This window comes from Microtus pennsylvanicus, chromosome 1 (genome assembly GCF_037038515.1).
Source record: "Microtus pennsylvanicus isolate mMicPen1 chromosome 1, mMicPen1.hap1, whole genome shotgun sequence".
NCBI classification, from domain to species: domain Eukaryota; kingdom Metazoa; phylum Chordata; class Mammalia; order Rodentia; family Cricetidae; genus Microtus; species Microtus pennsylvanicus.
This window is the reverse complement of record NC_134579.1, coordinates 190,612,537-190,630,615: the sequence shown is the minus strand read 5'-3', so window position 1 is coordinate 190,630,615 and position 18,079 is coordinate 190,612,537. Positions and strand designations below refer to the sequence as shown.

At 43.0% G+C, this 18,079-nt stretch overlaps 1 protein-coding gene across 1 annotated transcript in view; it reads left to right on the top strand.

Moving 5' to 3' along the window:
- Window positions 1-18,079, top strand: part of Sgk1 (serum/glucocorticoid regulated kinase 1) — a 114,868-nt gene that overhangs the window by 67,029 nt on the left and 29,760 nt on the right. The gene's annotated exons all lie outside the window — the stretch shown is intronic.

Here is an 18,079-nt window from a genome sequence, read left to right as displayed (position 1 = left end):
TCAGGCATATATGCAGGCAAACACCTATAAAATGATATAGTAAATTTCAATAAAGAAATAACCTAACTCATTAAATGGAACACTTGATCTTGTGTTTTTATATACACATATACTTCTTATAGTTAAATCTCGAAGGTTTTTATGTAGAGTTCCATTATTTGAAAGCAATCCCCTGGTTTTTCTGAGTGTTTTGATCTTTCATCTTGTCCCTCACTCTTCTCATGCCCCTTCCTTTGCGATGCTGGGTTCATTTGCTCCAGAGCTGTTCTTAATGCCTAGACTTCAGGAAGTTCTTCAGGGACCTTAACCTTAGCCCTGGAGGGCACGTGAGAGTTTACGCAACACATCCCTCAGTCTTGAAGAGTCTCATGAGGAAGATGTTCTCTTGTTTTTCCGTGGCTCCAGAGAACATTCCAGAATCCAAACCTGCACTTCATTGTGTCATTTTGCTAGTCTGACTCTGTTTACCCACTGTTTCAGGACTAGCCTGTTTTGTGTTAGACTCTTTGGATAACTAAGCGTTTCTTGCTTTAAAAAAAAATCTCTAAAATCAGGGCGTGGTGGCAAACACCTTTAATCCTAGCACTTGGGAGGCAGAAGCAGTCAAGGTTCATGGCTACATACACCCCCCCCCCCCAGCACTACATTTATAAATGGTTTTGATTCTTTACGGTTCTTACTAAGTCAGTAATTTGTTTAAATTTAGAATTGTTTTTAGTATAAATGATAGTATAAACGATAAGGGCATTTATAAAGCATGGAAGCTATATAGAAATTATGCCTATGTCAGAAAACCCTGGGTTTTGTTTCTCTATTCTTTTTTTTTTTTTTTGACATTTTTCCTTTACTCCTTATTGGGTGAATTTCTAATTTTGTGTTTTCCCAGAAAATTTCTGGTCAAAATAATCTTTTTGTTGTTTTTGTTGTTGTTGTTTTGATTTTTTGAGACAAGGTTTCTCTGTATAACAGCCCTAGCTGTCCTGGAACTAGCTAGCTCTGTAGACCAGGCTGACCTTGTACTCACAGAGATCTATCTGCCTCTGACTCCTGAGTGCTGGGATTAAAGGCATGCACCACAACCACCTGGACAAAATATTATTTTAAAATAAAAAATTATCTGCATAATACTGATAAGACAACAATGCCAATTTCACTTGCCATTCAGTAGGATTATAATAAAACAATTTTAGGGATGTTTTGGGCATTTAAATCCAATGTCTATTGTTTTCTCCCCTTCATCTTCCTCTTCTTTTTTGGGGAAAGCTGTCTGAAAGTGGTGGCAACATAGTAAGTGTGCCATTTGGCGTTCATTCATCCCCCTGGGAGTTGAGGCCTTTAGAACAGTAGCCAACAGTAACCTTGTCTAGCATGCTGTGTTAAAACGTGCCTCCCTGGCATGTGGGTTGACTTTGGGGAAGAATGCATGGGAAAATTAGCCAACAAAAGTTGTGAGTAAAGCCCGTGGGGACTTCCAGGAAATCGTCATAGTGGAACATTGACACTCTCTGTCTCCTTTCTCCTGATGACACAGAATGAACTGAGGAATAAGTGTCACACAGCCCTCTTTTTGTACAAGTCCAGAGAAAGCACTGCTCCAAGTTGGAATTAAAGACTGGGAGGGAGATGTACCAGCATGCAAGGTCCCCAAACACTTGCTGCTGGGAGGATATAATGTTATCATTTCCATCACACAACAGTTATTTCTTTATATTGCTGCCTTACATTATAGCTTTTTCCAAAGATGGCTTTTGTCTCTCCTCTCCTAAATATCAACAGACACGACCTTCGCTTTATTTTTGTTTGTTTAAATTGCTGAGATAGGTTCCCATTTAACTCAAGCTAACCTGGAATTTGTTCTGATCCTTTCTCTAGGAATGCCGGAACTGTACGCCATTCTGAATATTTAATCTGGTGCTCAAGGATTCATGTTTGCTAGACAGGCACTCGACCAAACTCAGATATCTCCCCAGTCCAAATAGCTGTTCTGTTTGCAATAAAATATGAAAGACAAATAGGCAAGTCAGGCGTAAGGGAGAGGGTGAGAGATTGGCTCACGAATATAGATAGTAGATGATTTTGAAATTAGAAAGAGAGCACATGTTAAATATTTGTAATTGTGTGCACGTGAGCAGGTGTGTGCATATATATACAGAGGCCAGAGGGTAATTTTGCAGTCGGTTCTCTCTTTCTACCCTGACATGGCTTCTGGGGATCAAACTCGGGTTTCCAGGATTCCTTTAGTGCAGAGCCATCTAGCTCATAGGCCCCTGATTTCTTATTTGTTTGTTTGTTTTTAAATTGTGGTGCAAGGGCTTGGAGGTGCGTGCCACCTCCAGAACTTGGGATGTGGAACCAGGGAAATCAAAAGTTGAAGGGCTCATAATGAGTTTGAGATCAGGGCTGGCTACAGGGAATTCTATCTTAATAGAAAAATAATTTGAGAACCTTGGGTATAAAAGAAAAACATTCTAAGGATCTCGGTAAGCATTGATTCTTAGAGTCATCTTCAAAACAGTTTTATATCAGATTCCTTTTACTAAACATGCTACGGATAATACTTCTCCATATTATTAAAACCTTTTCATATCAGGTGGACGGTCCCATAACTGTGATTTCAGGGTGTAAGAGGCTGAGGCAGGTGGATATGGAGTCTCCGGAAGGCCAGCTGGGTTACATTAGAGACACAGTGTCTCAAAACAAACACAAAGGCCAGGAGCTGCGGTAATGTTGACCTTCAATCCCAGCACTCAGGAGGCAGAGGCATTTGGATCTGTGTGTGTTCCAGGTCAACCTGGTCTACAGTGAGTTACAGGACAGCCAGGGATACACACAGAGACCCTGTCTCAAAATAAAACAAAAACAAACACTAGCAAATAGTTTGTAGGGAACACGTTAATTCTTACATACCATATTTACTCAGTCATTTTTTAATTTAAGTCAAGTACTAGGTTAAGTTGCTTAAAGTAATCTGTTTTTGTTCTAATTGTTATTTATTTTTGGTAAGGGGCTGGCCTTGAACCTTTGAACCTTCTGCCTCAACTTTCTGAGCACTGGGATTATAGGTTTGCCACTTAGCCCAGCCAGGTTTATAAATTACATTTTTAGATTCATGAATTGTTTATTAGGAGACATTACCCAAATTGAGATACATGGGGTAAGATTATTGAACATCTTAAAGCTCTCGGAACATAATGGCTTTCAAAAAACTTTTAAAAATTAATGTTAAACAGTCTGTGAGAATGTTTGCTTTTACCAAACCTGCATTGAAATGTTGCTATTTTAAAAATTAGGTCTGTATATTATCTAGATACCATTTTCTTTTCTAAATATAGACAGTCTAATTAAATACCATTATCAATAGCCCATGTCTTTACATGGGAAAGAAAGACAATTGTGCAATAGTTGAGCTCTATGGATTAAATGTTTCCCCCCTCCCCTCCCCTGGCTTTGCTGTGTATTTCCTGGTGATTTGGGGGGCTGTGCTGATGAACTGCACCAGCAGTCTTGGAGGCAGGTTTTCCACAGTATCCGGGGCTAAAGCCTCACTCATCTGCAGGAGAATTACATAAATTGCAGCATGCTGAGCTGTGGTCCTCCAGTCTTTCTCAGCATCTAATTATTGCAAGATCAGATCCTATTAATCATCACCCAGAGGCCAGCACGCTCATATCTTGAACACAAAATTTTTTTCATAAAGATATTTCAGTGGTTTAAGCTGAGAGAACCAAGCATTGAAAAGTGAAGTGCCTAGCTCAAGAAAGAAATTCCAAATATTTGTTTAAACTACATTTTTTATTTACCTATTGTGTGTGCATCTCTGTGGGCATGTGTGGAGGTCAGTAAAGAATTTAAAGTTCTCTTTCTACCATATGGGGGACTTGAACTCAGGTTTTCAGGCTTGATAGCAAGTGCCTTAACCTGTTGAGCCATCTTTTTGGCCCCAAAGATTTTGATGAAGTTTTTTTCTTTTCTTTTCTTTTCTTTTCTTTTCTTTTCTTTTCTTTTCTTTTCTTTTCTTTTCTTTTCTTCTTAAAACCTAATTTCCCCCTCCCGAACTTGAGATCTCATTCTTGCTATTTTTCACATCGAACAAAGCCCCAAACTGTACGTGCTAACACACACCCATACATAAAAACCACGTGGAATAACTGCCCACGTATAAGTGCGTGTATACATGCACGGGCATTTTCCTGAAAGAACCCGCCAGAAACTTGCTATCGTGGTCAGTAAGCGTGGGGCCACATCTTCTCTTCCCTGACTGTGCATGTTGTCTGATGGGAGCACCTTTCAAAATCATGTTAGTCTAAAACCGGATCGCTTTCATGAATGTTCCGAAGAGAGATTCGTCCATTTCCCGTAAGAAACTCAGCAGTTGTGAGACATCTCGACGGAATCAAGACTTTTGTGTGCTTATACAATGGAGGCAACGGGACAGAATGACTTTAGCAGATGTGTAAGTGGGAGTCTGCTCTGACTTATTTTTCTTTGTGCCCTCGAAAGCTATCATTGTGCTGGAGTCAACGGGAAGGGTAAGGCGGGTTTGCCCAACAAGAGGGGGCGACTGGAGCAGAGCAGATGGGAAAACAAGGGTCCACACATCCCTCTTTTATCTCTCTTCTGTGTCCCCCACCATGAGTAACAACAGCCAGCAAAGGACTTCTTTTCATCCCACTGCAAACGGCACTCAGAATTTGGGGGGCGGGGGTGACCTTGAGGTGTGCTGAAATAAGGTAGTATAAACATTTTCCGTGTCTCTCTACGCAGGAGCGACTTCTGGTTTAGAGCAGAGGCCCCTCATAATATATACACACAAGTAAGACAGATGCTTCTCAGCTACACCTTATTTATTTGCTTATTTTGGCTTTTTGAGTCAAGGCTTCTCTCTGCCTCCCCCTCCTCCCCCGCTGATCTCATCCTCTTGAGGCAGCTGCAATCTTCCCCTCTCAACCTCCTGAGTGCTCAGGTGGACAGATGGATGCAGCCACGCCCAGTGTACCATTCATCCACTTAGCAGGTACCCATCAATCGGCCATTCTGTTCTGTGTTTGTATGCGGCTGGGCTAAGACTCTAGGGCTGGTTTCTGAATAATGCAAGAAGCAGTCTCTCTGGCAACATCCAAATGACAAATAATAAGCAATAACGATGCTTTGTTTTACTCAAGAAGCACAGTTTTTTTTTGCTTTCTCTCCCTCTACTGTTTTTATTTCTATGCCCTAGAAGTAAAGACTTTGCCTTAATTGTTCTTCAAACATAGCTTTTTGAGGGGGGTGCATTTTGTTTTGTCATCATTATTTTCCCAAAAGAAACTGATCATTCAAACAATTGATTTTGTACCATTTAGGAAAAAAGCAAATACTTTTTATATATATTTATTTATTCTTATTTTATGTACATTGGTGTTTTGCTTGCATGTGTCTGTGTGAGGGTGTTAGATCTTGGAGTTATAGACAGTTGTCAGCTGCCATGTGGGTGCTGGGAACTGAGCCCTGGTTCTCTGGAAGAACAGTCAGTGCTCTTAACTGCTGAGCCATCTCTCCAATCCCCACAAATGCTTTTTTTAAACAAGAGTGAATTCCAGCCAGGCCTGGTGGCACACATTTTTAACTTTGGTGTGTAAGAGTTAAAGGTAGGAAGATCAAAAAATCGAAGCTATCTTTACCAGCCTGGACTGCAAGAGACCTTTGTGTTTAAAACACACACACACAAAGACACACACACACACACAAAGAAAGAAATGATAAAAAACAGTCCAATAGACAAATAACCTGGGCTTGTCAATCCCCATAAACTGCAAAAGAACAGTAATAATAATAAAAATAATAGTGAATCTTTCTTGTTTTGATTTGGGGGGGGGTTGTTTGTTTGTTCGTTTTTTGCTTTGTTTGTTTTGTTTTGTTTTTGTTTTTTGAGACAGTCCTGGCTGTCCTGGAACTCACTATATAGACCAAGCTGGCCTCGAACTCACAGGGATCCACCTGCCTCTGCCCCAACTCCTGTCCCCCAGTTCGAGGATTAATGGTGTGAGCCACCATCTCCCCTGCTAGTAGTGAATCTTAAAGAAGAAAGAGAAGGAAGAAGAGAGAAACACAGTCTGTGGGGGAGGGGAGGAGGAAAGAAAAGAAAGCAAAGGAGGAAATAAATGTATTTACTTCTTGCACGTTAGTTGCTTCCCTAGGGCAGCAAGAATAATCTAACCATCATGGAGACAGCATTGATATAAAAGGACCCTATGTGAAGCTCAGCGAAGGGCATGCTTTCCCTCCTTGACTTGCCGTACAGTTTTGCAGACACAGATTGCCTTTCAAAGTTTTCTAGAAGAGCCCTTCACCTTTCTAGCCTTCCTCAGCACCACGTGCCTTCACCCATTCCTCGGATAGTTTCCAGGCAGGTTGGGAAACTCAGCCCAGACGTGGGACGGGTAATGAGCCTCCTGAAGGGGGCCATTGAACTGGGGAGAGGCGGGCCCAACAGAACACGTTAGAAAACGCAGGGGAGCATTCCTACCATATCTAGGATGCTTCTTTGGGGCAGGGCTTGTCTGCGCAGTGGTTATAAACCTTTGACTGTTTTCTAGAACTGTAACAGATTTGGTCCCAACAGGTTCTGCCCTAGCCCTCTCTTTCTTGTTTCCTGGGAGGGATGGGGACTTGGAGCCATTTACTCTGCCATCTTGGTCATACCACTTCCCGGGAGAAGGGGTGTGTGTGTGTGTGTGTGTGTGTGTGTGTGTGTGTAGGCCAGAAGTCTACTTACGTGTCTGTGTTGGGGTATGTCCTCACGAGTGCAGTGCCCACGGAGGCCAGAGGCCTAGGATCTCCAGATCAGAATTATAGGTATTTATGAGCCATGGGTGCTGGGAGTTGAGCTCTTCTAGAGCAGTATGTGCTCTTAAGCACTGAGCCGTCTCTTGAGCCCGTACCTTCTATGTTTGGTTTTTTGTTTGTTTTCAGACAAGCCTCTCACGGGCCTAGAGCTCACCAAGTAGGCTAGGCTGGCTGGCCCACTGAGTCACAGGGATCTATCAGCCTGGAATTATAAAGTGTGTCACCACGCCTGGCTTCTGTGGGTCCTAGGGACCAAAGTCAGGTCTTCATGCTTGCAGCACACGCACTTTATCCACATTGCTGTATCAGGCTCCTCAGTGAGGTTTAAAGGTTAACTTGTCCCGTAAGAAAAGCAGACAAAAAGTCAGGATAAAGCTGCCGGTGATCCCATGCCAGACGCCTGAATAAAACACCTGGAAAAGTCATGGAAAACAACGTGCAAGGGGAAGCAGATTCCTTTCGGACTGTTCATAAGCTCATATTGTTCTTCTTCCCAGAAGCACGCATTGAAGTGGTCCAACTGGGATCAGTACCTGCGCCGCTTAAACTTGAAGTTCAGGGCTCAGGGATGCCTTCCACCCCTCCATGTGTTGTAGAGATGGAAAATCTTCCCTCGACTTTCTCCCACTCCTTTCTTCACGGGCTTAACGACCTACCCACTGAATACCAAAGGAATGTCGGACAAAGAACCCTTGTGGAGACTGATGACTAACTTGGCTCACTGCTAACCCAGTTTCAAAATGAAGCACTCACAGCTCTGTGGCTCAAAACTTTGTAAAAGACATATGCATGGCATGTCTACTTAAGCAGAAAAGCGCCTTCTGCGTTTTGGTTTGTTTGTGTGTTTTTCAGGTGTTGCCTTAAGCATGTATTTCATTATCAAATACAAGAAAGGTCAAAGGAAATCTTTAAAAAAAAAAGGCAAACAAACAAACAAAACCTGGCAGGCTCCGCTATGAACAACTCTGTCCGAACATCTGGGAGTCACTGTGAAAAATGAACTGAACATTCTAGACTCTTGGGACGGCCAGATTGTTAGCCAGTTTTGCAGAAGCATTTTCCATGCAAGCTAAGGCATATCAGAAATATTTCAGGTCCACAGACAATCAAGTACTGTACAGTTAGATGAATACAGGAAAAAAGAAACCAGCAAATCTTTAGTTCCATTTATCACAGGAAGGAAAAAACCCCACCCATTTGTTGACAATTGCATTTGGCAAACCAGCCCCTATGGCTAAAATCTGAATGGAAGATTGAGTATCAGGCTTTTCTTTTCTATAAGAAAATCAAGCGTGACAAATTAAAGCACAGAACAAATAGGAGAATTGCATCGGTTTTAAACCTGATACCACTCCCCTTGAGCAGAAACCGTCCCACCTACGATAGCTTCGCATAAACCTCAGACCCCCACTCTTACACACACCCTCACTCCCCTTTATTAGCTGTCTTTTTGGAAGAAAGCTCATGGAGAAAAATACTAAGGAATACAGTATTGTTTGCAATGAGAGATACTTAAAATAGTTCTCTTCTCCAAGGCTGAGAAGGGGACGCTTGTTTCTGGTCCCACCCAGGACTGGGACTCATTCCTTGCGGTATGATTTTGTAACAGTGACTCAGGCATCACCCCTAGCATCTAGTCCACACCAATGGGCACACACTGCTCAGGCTGTGCCGTTTCCTTTTGGCAGAAATGGGCCAAAGTCAGGTGGGGTGCCTAAAAGTATGCCAGTACCTTCCACCCAGCACTCCTTTTGAATGGAGCCCTGGCATGGTTGTCCATCCTTGCTGAAGCCAGAAACCAATCAGTTAGAAAGAATGGTACCTTAGCAGGGGCAAAGGAAATCTCACTGCAGTTTTTTTGTTTGTTTGTTTGGTTGGTTTTAGATAAATGCTAATAATTGACTGAATTACATTTGAACTTCTGCAAAGAATTTTGAAGAATTTTATTGTTGCTTGTGTTTTCAGACACATAGTATGCTGTGGTCATAGAAAACAATACGGACGATGCACTGGTCAGATGCTTTATTGGGTCTAGTAGTAGAATAAGGCCTAATAATTTTTGTTTTGGGTTTTTTGTTTGTTTTTGGGGTGTTTTGGGTTTTTTTTTTTTTGCAAAGAAGAGGAAGAAAAACAAACAAACAAATAAAAAACAGAATTGTAGTGTCAGAGACAAAAAACAGGTCAAGCCTCAGCTTGACCTCCTCGAAGGTGGGGAGTCTCTTCTGTCATTCATGGAGGCCATCAGCTACTCCAAATCAACCGCACCCTGTAACATTCAATGTCATAAATTCAGAAGGCTTGGTACCCCAGAAGAAACAAAAACACATGTGTTAAACCCCATCCTGGTGTAATTGGTATGCCCTTCAATTCCGAGAGCTCGAGCTGAATGGGAGTTTGGTTCTCAGTTGATTCATCTTTACTTTGACTCTTGAGCCAGGATCACACACTGGAGACTTGAGTGGTTTTGAACTCTGAGTAATCCTCCTGTCTCAGACTCCCAAGTGCTGAGATTACAAGTGTTGCACCACGGTGCCTGGCTCTGATTCCCTTTTAATGGTGTTGGGACTAATCATTCATTCATTCAACAAATACTTAACAGATGTCTACTGTGTACCTAGTACCCATTTTAAGTACCCAGTGTTCATAAGATTCCACAAAGAAAACAAATGAGAAAGTTACTGTTTCAGGAGACAGTCACTACCATGGATAAAAGATAAGCAGGAGAGGGAAAGGGAGTTCCCACCAGGGCACTGAGGAAAGATGGACTGAAGGGTGACATTTGAGCCCATACTTCAAGTGTTGTGCGCATGCCTGAGTGCAGACTTCTGGGCTCAGGACCTGGCACGTTCAATGCCTATGAAGGAATCTTTTTATTTTTACTGCCTTATTTGCATTGAGTTTATTCTATAAACAGCAAAGTTTATTCTTTCTTTCAAAAAAAAAAGTGTCTCGACCTGGCGGTGGTGGTGCACACCTTTAATCCCAGCACTTGGGAGGCAGAGGCAAGTGTATCTCTGTAAGTTCGAGGCCAGCCTTGTGTACAAGAGCAAGTTCCAGGACAGGCACCAAAGCTACAGAGAAACCTTGTCTTGAAAAAAATAAAACAAACCCGCCCAAAAAACAAAAAAAATGTCTCAGATTGTAGCACAAGCAAGCCTAGAACTCGCTATATTCCCGTGCTGGCCTCCAAACACTCACGCCAATCCTCTTGCCTCAGTCTCCTGAGTGCTGAAATGAATGTAGACATGAGCCATGCCTGGCTTTTGATAGATAGCAAAGTTCGTTGATCAAAGGTTTCTACCTCGGGCTGGAGAAATGGCTCAGCGGTTAAGGGCATTGCCTGCTCTTTCAAAGGTCCTGAGTTCAATTCCCAGCAACCACACGGTGGCTCACAACCATCTGTAGTGAAGTCTGGTGCCTTCTTCTTCTGTCCCACAGGCATACATGCAGACAAAGTGTTGTATACATAATAAATAAAAAAATATTAAAAAAATTTCTACCTCCTCATATCCCCATTCCTCCACCCCTGCCATCTCCCTGTTGTCATAATCCTGTAGAACAGTGGTTCTCAACCTTCCTAATGCTGTGACCCTTTAGTACAGTTCCTCCCGTGGTAGTGACCTCCAACCATAAAATTATTTTTGTTGTTGCCTCATAACTGTAATTCTGCTACTGCTATGGATTATAAGGTAAATATCAGGGTTTTCTGGTGGTCTTAGGAGACCCCTATGAAAGGGTCATTCGATCTCAGAGTGATCACAACCAGTAGGCCGAGAACTCCTGCTGTAGACACATCTGACGGTCTAAACATGGATGAGATAGTAGCACTGCTAATCACTGAAATTTGCAATCAGACCCTACCCTTAATCCTAACTCTTGATTTTGCTGTCCTTTCCAATGAGGAGAGTAAGGCTATGATTAAGTCCCATTCACATCCTACCCGAATACATAGTTAACAGTAGGCCAGTTTTAATTTTAACTGGGTACGTATAATTCTAAAGCCCGTGTTCCAGTTGTATGTACTTTTACCCATCGTGCTCTTAGACAGATACACGGAGTTGTTTCTCTTACCCACTGAACTGCAATGGCCAATACCACGAACCTCCCACCTACCAGCATATCCAGTGGTAAGTCACTTCATTCCCTTCAGGGTCTTTCCTCATCTATTGATTAGGAAGATTGAACCAAATCATCCGCCCGATACTTTCTAGACACAGATACTGCGATTCTCTGAGAGCATTCACTTTAGCGACTTTAATGCACTTTGAGTCCCACCAAATCAATGATGTGGTCGATAAACACACATTGATTGCTGTCTCTCCGAGTCGGACACAGTCTGCAAACACCCTGCCACAAGGAAATTTTACTTAAGAATTTAATCAAGTGCTTTGGAGTCGAATACACAGAGGTTTAGACGTCTTGGTCTGCTGTAGACCCTCAAGCGGAAGTGCAAATGCCTGCGTGTTTGGGCAGGGAATTTAGGAGGTGAAACGGAATGGATGTATAGATTTGGCTTGGTGCCAGGCATCTTAGATATCTTGAATGTTCTCTTCCAGTCTCTGCAATGATTGAAACTTGTAAATGCAGATATGAGATATGCAATCATTGATTCCAGTATTACTATTGAAATCGGTATGTAAGAATATGAGATACGCAGTCATTGATTCCGGTGATATGATTGAAAAGGATATGCAAGAAGCTAAGCTTTCTTAGGGAATCAGAAATGACTGGGCATCAGTCTACCACCTAACCCTGCCACCTGATTTGTGTTTCAGCTGACAGAATCAGGGAAGACATTCCTGAGAGGGAGGACTGTCTCTCTGCCCACCCTTGGCCAAGCACTGTACTCATGCCCCACCAGTTAGTCACGGTGATGGATTCCTAAACAAATGAATTAATTTGGGTATATACCTGAGTCTTGCGAAACTAAAGTCAATTCTCGGATGACAGCTTGAATACAGCCCCGTTTCCTTAACCGTAAAGTAAGAAGGTAGTGAGGAAATCCCCATTCTGGCTCCTTACGTCTAATCCTAAAACTCTCTTTATTAGCGTCTAATACAGACACATTTGATTGGGGCTGGGGGTGGAACTCAGGAGTAGAGCTCTTACCTGGCTTGTGTGAAACCCTGTGTTTTGTCGTATCCTCGGCACTGCCCCTCCACCCCGATGTTTGTTTTTTGTTTTTTTCTTAACAGAAATCCAAACTGCATGTCTTGACTTTAATTAGTCCAGAGCTGAATGGAGGTCTGGGTGGTAAACTGCTTTTACCAATTTGTATTCACAGGGGCCAAGTTGAAAGATATCGAAACCAGTAAGAATGCAAACGAAATACAACCGCAGAAAGAGGAAGATTTGTCTAGTTGCTTGGTATCACAGTCTCTTCAAGGGTCAAGAATAATCTTGTGTCTCACAATATATGGGTGTAATTAGTGTTAGGCAACTGAACGGGAAATAAATCACTCGTTCACTGAGAGCAAAACCATGAAGCCCCATTGCTGACCCTACACCAATCCCCAGACTTGCTGTCCCTATCCAAACGCCATCTCTGTTCCGGTGGAGGTTGGTAGCGACAAACACACAGATTCTGTGCATGTTTGCTGTAGCGACGCGGTGTGGGCACAGTCACACCCTGTTGTTGTGTCTGACAGGAAAACTTAATTGCCCAAGGCAGAGGCCTGGGAAAGCCGTGAGTGAAGTCCCAATGCTAAGTGCCAAAGTGTTGAGACCCGGTAGCCCAGAACTAGGGTGAGTGTTTCCCCACCATAGCTGCAGCGGGGCACAAGAAGGGAGTCCTCACAAGGTGAGCTCATAATGGCTTGTTTCCTCCAGCAGCCATAGACTGGGAACTACTTTGACCCCCCCCCCCCATGACCATCCTCCTGCTCACTAACTTCCAAAGGTCAGGCTATCTGACATTCCCATCTTCTGTTTACTGTCCTTCGTGGTCCCGACAAGTCCTTCTAGTCGGCCTTCACAGCCGTTCTATCCTTTTTGTCTTCACAGCCTCTCTCTGGTCCATAGTCTCTTCCGGTCTTTTCTGGGGTTACAGTAACTCTATCAGCTCAGCTCCTATATTTTCCACCTCAGGTCTTTCACAGACAGGGATCCAGAATTCCCACAGTGTGCCGAACACACTGATATTTAAAACCTTCGACCCAGTTTCCAATTCTTTTTCCCATGAGTCTTCAGTTCCCGGATGGGTTTTCTCCCTACGGTTGGCCAGACACGCCTGGTTCAGCTTGACTCTCACACCTTTGTTCGTGCGGTCCCGCCCACTTGGGGCACCGCGACTACAGGCTGCCTTCTCTCTGCTCCAACACTGCTGGAGGTCTGACAGCCTGTTGTTGTCTACTTCTTCCTTCACCTCTTCACCAGCAGCTTTTCCCATTTGGTTACTTCCACCTTCAAACTCTGTTGAAACTTAAAAGCTATGTAACACATTTCTCTCTTAGGGGAACTTCAAAGGATCCCTATCTGTACCGTGGGTGCCTATGGCCTACTCCTTAGTCAGAACATAACCAACTAGGTCAACGAATTTTGAATTTTCTTTGCACCTTTTGTTTGTTTTTTGAGACAGGGTTTCTCTGTAGCTATGGAACCTGTCCTGGAACTCACTCTTGTAGACCAGGCTGGCCTTGAACTCACAGAGTCTGCCGGCCTCTGCTGGGATTAAAGGCACGTGCCATTATCACCTTTATAGAAAGCAGAAAGCAAGATAGTATATCCTGGGCGTAAATATGTATTGAATGCAATAATCCCATCAAAGGAAGTTAGTGGAGCAAGACCCTATGTCCTCCTGGATGTAAAGAACTGGGCCTACAATTAGGAACTTTGTTTTGTTTGTATAGGACAGGGTTGCCCAAGTTGGCCTTGAACTTAACATCTGAGCTTCCTGCCTCTGCCTCCTGAGTGCTGGAATCACAGGTACACACTTTCACACCTGGATTGTGTTCCTGGGGATTGAACCCAGCATGTCACTAACACTAGGCATACACCCTACCAAGTGAACTGCAGTATTTCTGTAAAGCAGGATTACTTGTTACCAGTCAGGACACCTTCCTGAAAGCTGTGCCCAGCACTGTTAGATGCCTGCTCGCTCCCCAGCTATATACATTTTACAGCACCTTGAAGTGGAAGGAAAACAACTTCTCTAGCTAAAATAGAGAAGCATTTCGAGATCCTGTCATAGATTAAGAAGAAATAATGCTTTTAGCACAAACTGCTTGACTGAATGAATCATGGAAAGTTTTGCAAAAATTATTATGAATAAGTCATGAATAAATTTGGGACAAATTCAAACAATCTTTTTTGTTTGTTTGGAGACAGAGTTTCTCGTGTAACAGCCCTGACTGTTCTGGAACTCACTTTGTAGACCAGACTGACCTCGAACTCACAGAGATCTGCCTGCCTCCTGAGTGCGGAATTAAAGGCGTTTACCACCACTGCCCAGCTATTTAAATTCAAATAATCTTACCTAGCTTCTTTTATATCAACACCATGAATCCGTGAATAACTTATAACATCTCTCTCTTTCTCTCTCTCTTTCCCTCTCTCTCATGTATACATGTGTGCACACACACCATTTTGGACCAATGTTCTTCAAATAAAGATAAAGAGTGGAGAAAAATGACCATATGGCTTCCTTTCTAGCATTTTCTCCACCACGGAACTTTCTGTTGACTTGAGACATTTTACAGAATTGACCTTCTGTCTCTCCTGTCAGTAGATTTATTAATGATTTATTTCCAGGTTTACTTCATAGAGTCTTTTGAAGAATTTTGGACACTGACATCTTGTAAAATATTATATTCTGATGCCCTTCATCTTCTAATGTATAAACACCAAACTGACACATAGAGTTCTCAAAACTGTAGTATTAAGCATTAGAAAATCTACCCTGCCTGAACTACAGGGCCAGTTCAAGGCCAGTGTAATCCTCTTAGAAAGAATATGTCCTAAAACAAAACGTGTGGTTTAGAAAGGGGCTGTGGTAGCGCACGGAAGGGAGACGGGAAGTCAGGAATGTAGCTCAGGTGCTAGAGCATCTTCCTAGCATGCTAGCATTCATGAGGTCCTTGGTTTGGTCCCCAGCACCACATCTGCAATGATAGCACTTGAGAAGAGGATCAGGAGTTTGAGGTCAGCCTGGGCTATGTAAAAACTAACTAACTGAGCTATATAAAAACTAACTGACTAGATAAACAAATGGTAGCCGAGATGAAATAGATTGGCTAGATGCTGATAACTGTTCAAACTGCATGGTGGGTGAATACAGGTTTAGAGAACTAAGGCAGGGATATGTTTGAAATTTTCCATAGTAGCGTAGTTAGCCATGTAAGAGCTCCATATTGCAGTTGTGTTCTCTTCTTTGTTACCCTCGGTCACACCCTCAGAGTGGAAATCCTATTAGAGAAATCTTCTTAAACATTTACCCAAAAGAACCAAATCGCACTGGACATTTCTTTGGTTTCGACCTGACTTCAGAGACAGGTGTCCTGCGAAGACTCAGCAGGATCCACAGAAATGAATTTTCTTTCTCTCTTCTGTGCAGTACCTACAGATTCAGTTATACAGCCAATTAACACAGCAGTGGAGATAATGATTCATGGATTCATACTTGAACAGCTCTGGATAGGAATCAGGAAGAATGGCCTGTTATACTCCCATGCCAACACAGGGAACAAGGAATTCTTGATGGCTTTGACGTGATCGGGAACCGCTCCCACATAAAAGACATTTCAAAAGCAAATAGTGATGCAGAATCATTCATAAGCAAATAAGCTTCAAAGGTCACAAGGCCAGAGGTAGCTACAGGCTTTAGCATAGAAAGAAAGTGTGTATATGGCAATTTTCCATAATGGTATGACTTTGTGTTTATTGTTTTGTCTGTTTCTTTATTTTGTGTTTCTCCAGACAGGGTTTCTCTGGGTAGCCCTGGCTGTCCTGAAAGTCCCTCTGCAAACCAGGCTGGCCTTGAACACAGGGCTCCACCTGCCTCTGCCTTCCAAGGGCTGGCATTAAATGCAGGCACCACCACCTCGCTTTGAAAGCAATGGGGAAACCTTTTGTAATTAGAAAATGTAAAACGTGGCAATAATCACAGACTATTCTTCGCAGTTGCTAAGTTAATACGTGTGTCAGAATATTTTAATTAGTCACAGAAGGCTAGAATGCGGGTGGACCTACGTGGGAGCTGTCAACTAATCAACTCATTTCAGTGACAACTTGGCACGAGCCCAAGAGCTCTCAAGTACTAGTTCACATTGCAGACAAGGTGTCTTCTAGGACAGGGACCTTAGTAAAGAGAGTTAACTTCGTTTAGTGGGAACTATGGGAACGATGAGGGCTTATCAACCTGGAAAAGATAGGCTGCCAAGAGACAGAATAACCATTTTCAAATATTCGAGGTGTTTGCTACACAGGAGAGAGAGAGGTAGAGAGAGCTGTGTAAGTCAAGACTCTGGTATGGGTAGTGTGGACCTGTAATCCCGGTGCTTTAAAGAGGTGGAGGCAGTAGTTCAAGGCCAGCCTGAGCAAAGTAGCAAGACCCTCTCACAAACAAAGCAAACTGGAACCAGTGGCCAAAGATTCAAAGATCCAGATCAGAATTTATCCTGTAAAGAGCTTTCTAATGGGATCGGAAACCTCCCATAAGGAACTGTTCGCTCTATACGAAGGGTGGTTTATGATGCTGCTCAAAATGTAGGCATGGGAAGGTTCTAGTCTGTGCTTCTTTTCTTTCCTTTTTTCCCCCTTGAAATTGTTCTCCCAAACCCCCAGTGTTGAAGCTTGATCTCAAAGTCTCAGACAGCATTTTAATGAAGCACTGGACCTCTGAGCTACACTCTGCATTCTGCTTACATTTTAATGACATTTTCACATCTAAGATCATGTTTCATACCCGTGAAAACCCTTGTTACAATTACCCAGAATTTCTTTTTTTTCTTTTTCTTTTGTTTTTTTTTTCTGTTTATTTATTTATTAAAGATTTCTGTCTCTTCCCTGCCACCTCCTCCCATTTCCCTTCCCCTCCCCCAATCAAGTTCCCCTCCCTTGTCAGCCAACAGAGCTATCAGGGTTCCCTGCCCAGTGGGAAGTCCAAGGACCACCCACCTCCATCCAGGTCTAGTAAGGTGAGCATCCAAACTGCCTAGGCTCCCACAAAGCCAGTAGGATCAAAAACCCACTGCCATTGTTCTTGAGTTCTCCGTAATCCTCATTGTCCGCTTTACCCAGAATTTCTATTCCTTTATTTAGAATAATTACATACTTAGGTATCAAATAGTTTTCATACCTGCCTGATATATTTGGCACACAATTTTAATCCCAGCAGTTGGAAGGCAAAGGCAGGCAGATCTCTGTGAGTTCGAGGCCAGCCTGGTCTACCAGAGCTACTTCCTGGATAGGCACCAAAGCTACAGAGATACTCTGTCTCAACAAACAAACAAACAAACAATAACAACAAAGCACATAACCGGAGCTTTGTCTTCTTCACAATATTTAGGTGTAGTGTGTACAATAACACAGCTATATTAACTATGGGCATAGTATGGCACAGAAGTTTTCCACAGCCTAGCCACCTTGAAATGCCCGAAGCTTCACAATGCCTCATTTCCCAGTCGCCCCAGAAACCAGCATCCTACTCCCTGCTTCTGGGCATTCAACTATTAATATGTTCCCTTCGTAGAAGCGGGATTATGAACAGTTGGCCCTTCTGAGTCCTGTTTCACTTAGCATAAAGCCCCAAGGGCTCGTTCGTGTTGTTGCATGTGACAGGATTTCCTTCTTTTCAAAGGCCAAATAATATTCCATTGTAAGTCTACACTGCGTGGACTTTATCCAGTCACCCATTCATAGACGCTGGGTTTGTTCTGTCATCTTGACTGTTGGGAATAGCACTGAATGATGAATATCAACGCACCAAGACCTCCACACCCTGATTCCCGTGTGTTCTTTACAGCGGTTCCTTGAGGAAGGAACAGTCTCCATTATAAATTAACACACCATTTCCTCCGTCACGGACGTTTTCTGTTTTTAAGTTTTTTTGTTTATGATGATGATGATGTGTGTGAGTGTGTGTGCACATGCCACAGCATGTGTTTAGAGATCAGAGGGCAGCTTCCAGGAATCAGCTCTCCTTCTCACTGTGGGATCATGTCGTACAGCCAGGGCTTCTACCTATGGACCCCTATTGCTGCCCCCAGGAAAGTTTCTGAGAGCGAGAAATTCAGAAGAAGTGAACGGTATCCTTAGA